This window comes from Nicotiana sylvestris, chromosome 9 (genome assembly GCF_000393655.2).
Source record: "Nicotiana sylvestris chromosome 9, ASM39365v2, whole genome shotgun sequence".
NCBI classification, from domain to species: domain Eukaryota; kingdom Viridiplantae; phylum Streptophyta; class Magnoliopsida; order Solanales; family Solanaceae; genus Nicotiana; species Nicotiana sylvestris.
Window position 1 is genome coordinate 155672551 of NC_091065.1, and position 4547 is coordinate 155677097.

A 4547-nucleotide genomic window follows, 5' to 3' on the forward strand; every position below is an offset into this window, starting at 1 on the left:
TTCGATATCTCATCAGTTTAGCACTACATGAAAAGCTTGAAATACATCTAATGGATGTAGTTACAGCTTATCTGTACGGTTCACTTGATAATGAAATTTATATGAAAATCCCTGAAGGATTTAAAATGCCTGAAGCAAAATCTCAGGAAATGTATTCAATCAGATTACAAAGATCTTTGTACGGTTTAAAGCAATCTGGGCGCATGTGGTATAATCGCCTTAGTGAATATTTGCTGAAAGAAGGTTACATAAATGATGTTATTTGTCCATGTATTTTTATAAAGAAAATGGCATCAGAATTTGTTATACTTGCTGTTTATGTTGATGACATAAATCTTGTTGGAACTCCAGAAGAGCTCCAAAAGGCAATTGAATATCTTAAGAAAGAATTTGAGATGAAAGATCTTGGAAAGACAAAACTTTGTCTTGGTCTGCAAATTGAACATTTAGCAGACGAGATCTTTATCCATCAATCTGCCTATACAGAAAGGGTCTTAAAACGCTTTTACATGGACAAAGCGCACCCATTGAGTACACCAATAGTTGTTCGATCACATGAAGTGAATACGGATTTGTTCTGACCTCCAGAAGAGGACGAGGAGCTCCTTGGTCCCGAAGTACCCTATCTCAGTGCAATTGGTGCACTAATGTATCTTGCTAATGCTACAAGGCCTGATATAGCATTTTCTGTTAATTTACTAGCAAGATATAGTTCTTCTCCTACACGGAGACATTGGAACGAGATTAAGCATATATTGCGATAATTAAAGAGAACTCTTGATATGGGTTTGTTTTATGCTAACAAAGATAGTGCAGATCTTGTTGATTATGCAGATGCAGGTTATTTATCTAATCCCCATAAAGTTAGATCTCAAACCGGGTACGTATTTACATATGGAGGTACTGTAATATCATGACGCTCCACAAAACAATCTATTGTTGCTACTTCTTCAAATCACGCTGAGATAATAGCTATTCATGAAACAAGTAGGGAATGTGTATAGTTGAGATCAATAATTCATTTTATTCGAGAAAAATGTGGTTTGGAATGTGAGAAAAGACCCACAATTTTATACGAAGACAATGCTGCATGCATATCACAATTGAAGGGAGGATTTATAAAAGGAGACAGAACGAAGCACATTTCACCAAAATTATTCTACACACACGATCTTCAGAAAAGTGATGACATTGATGTGCAACAAATCCATTCAAATGATAATCCAGCAGATTTATTCACTAAATCTTTGCTAACTTCAACTTTTGAGAAGATGGTATACAAGATTGAAATGCGGAGACTCAAATATTTAAAACAAGGTTTTCATCAGGTGGAGTAAAATACGAGATGCACTCTTTTTTCCTTACTAAGGTTTTTTCCCAAGAGGTATTCCTTGTAAGATTTTCAATGAGGCACATAGCAATGCGTATTACTAAATATGTGTACTCTTTTTCCTTCACTAGGATTTTTTCCCACATAGTTTTTCCTAATAAGGTTTTAATGTGACACATTATCTTTTAATGAACATCCAAGGGGAGTGTTATAAATATATTATGGATGTTCATTTAGTACTCCGTTGTAAATAAGCTTCCTGAAGAAGCTTATCCATATGGGACTCCGCCGTAAATATGTTTATCTTTTTAGTACTCTATTGGAAATAAGCTTCCTGAAGAAATTTATCACTTCGGTACCCAGTTATGGATAAACATTACCCCCGATAGAAGATTTTCATACCGGGTATAATAAGCTTATCCATTCAATACTCCATTATGGATAAACACTGCTCTCAGTAGAAGATTATCCATATCTGGTATAATAGCAGCTTACACAGCAGCTTGCAGTAGCAGCTTACACAACAGCTTGCACAACAGCTTGCAGTAGCAGCTTAGACAATAGCTTTCTTTCTTCTATAAATAGAAGAGATTTCAGTTCATTATGTACATCAATTTGAATTCGAATAATATAACAGTTTCTCTCTATACTTATCTTTACTTTATAATCTTTATTTTATAACAAAAGTACATATCCAACCCTTTTCTTTCTTTCTTTCTTTCTTTCTTTCTTTTGGTACAAGGATTTTCTTTTTCAATAGGATTGAAATTTTATTTTAAAAAATTGGACATGTTGGTGCTTTTACGAATTTTAATGAGATATTACAGAAGATTTAAAGAGAAAGAAATTTGAATTTCATATGTGTAATTGTTTGTTGGCAATTATTGTATTTAAAAAGTTAATTATAAATAAATATTTATTATAATTGCGAATAAGTAACTTGAGAATGAATAGCCTTGTCCAATTATTGAAATTATATTGATCTAACAGAAACTTAGCCTTGTCCAATAACTGAAATTATATTGATCTAACAGAAACTTAGCCTTGTCCAATAACTGAAATTATTATCATTGTATATAAGTTGAATGTTGATAAAGTGGTATAGAATAATGACATAAGAGTTGGAATGTTTGATAAAGTGGTATAGAATAATGACATAAGAGTTGGAATATAGTGATCTGAAATGTAGTTGTATAAAGATGTTAGAACATTAATTAAACATTTATAACCGAGATCAAATATTATAATACATATCTTTTTGTTGAAATTGAGGAAAAAAATGTGACAAAATGATTTTATAACCGATATCAAAATGATTTTCGCGTTGCCCTCACAGTACCAAGAGCCAAACCAAGAACAATAAAGGATTTCCATTTTAATTTACAATTTCCTTTATATTATAAAATAATAAAAGAAGAAGAAGAGTATTGCAGAGAAAAGTAAGGAGAGATAATTCTTATTAATTTGGGGTCAATTATAATGGAATAGAACCCCTCTATTTATAGGAAAGAAAGTGGCTTAGCCACCAAGTAACAAGCCCTAAGATCTCTCTAAAATATAGACATTCACCTTAAATAGAATTCTATTTATAACACTCTCCTTGAATGTCTATTCAATAGATAATGTGCCTCGTTAAAACCTTAACTAAAATAAAATCTAGTGGGAAAAAAATTTTAGAGAAGGAAAAAGAGTACAACGCCTTTTGGTTGCCTCGTTAAAAACCTTGTAAGGAAAACCTAGTGGGACAAAACCTTGTAAGGGAAAAAGTATACAACACGTATTAACTCCCCCCCTGATGAGAGCATCAATTCACATCCTTGAGCCTTCACATTCCAATCTTGTGTACCATCTTCAAAAGATCGTTGGTAAAGATTTGATAAACAAATTAGCCATATTAACTTGTATGAATTTGTTGCACCTTTAAATTATCATTCTTGATAGATATGTAATGTCTTCATATAATATCATGGAATAACTTCTTCAATATCTTCTTAGAGGAAATCTCGCTATCACATTATCATGCTTATAGTTATACAAGATACATATGTGCACAAATTGTACTTAGGATGTGGTACTTCAGGATCAAGAATTCTATATGATTTAAGCGATTTAAATCCTTCATGGATTGTCATATAAGTTAAATCATATAAGCCATATGAATGGACTTTAGATTCATATCAAGTTTTCATGTCATGCTAGACAAATAAGATATCGAAAACTGATTGCACATACCATTGATTTTATACTTTCAAGTGTTTGAACTGCAGGTCGAAAATTACATGTATTTCATATGAAACCAATTCTACTTGAATTGTTTCTTCAAAATTAAGATCCTCATAAATATTTAGCGTTATCATAGATGTAATCGACGGACATTTTATATCGGTTCCAATATTTTTCATAAAGACATAACATAGAGAGCTCTCCATTCATATATTCAGGTACCTGAATCTCTCCTAAGATTTTATGAAGTGTTATGTCATGTGATTTTCTAGATCACTTGCCTCCTTACTATGATCATTTAGATCATTTACTCATCTTCTTTATCAAGAATTTTATTTGAAACCGATTTGTCTATACGCTTTAAGCGTACCATAAACTTTGTCCTTCTAGGACTTATTCTGATAGGAGCATCTGCAATGAGAATATAGTTACTTTCTTTGGGTCAGCAAATGCGTCTGGCATGCTTTGCAATATATTGCAGATGAATTATCTTTTTATGAACTTCAAGTTCATATTATCTCATTCGAGGATCTAGATATACAAATGATAATTCCTTCCACGTAACTTTTTCTCAACTATTTATTCTCTCTCCCCCTCATGTTAGAAAAACTAACTTGCTTCCTCAACTTTGAAAATTCACATTTGTGTGTTATGGTGTTAATCAAAATACACATTGCACATCAATAATAATAGGATGAAATTATTTGGTTCATGACCCTGAACCACTTGTGAGGGGAGAAAGTAATATACTTTCGTATATAACATATATCAAATTGATATTGTCACGACCCTAGTTCGCCCTCCGTGAACTGCCGTGATGATACCTAGTCTCTATAGCTAGGTAAGCCTAATGCGGAACATAAACAAAACTTGCAGAAGAAATAATCAAAAGCCAAAATAATGGAATGGAGCAATAGTTATAATGTCGCTCGGCATATACAACACAACATTCTCAAAACCAGTACAATATCCCAAAACCCGGAAACTCACGAAA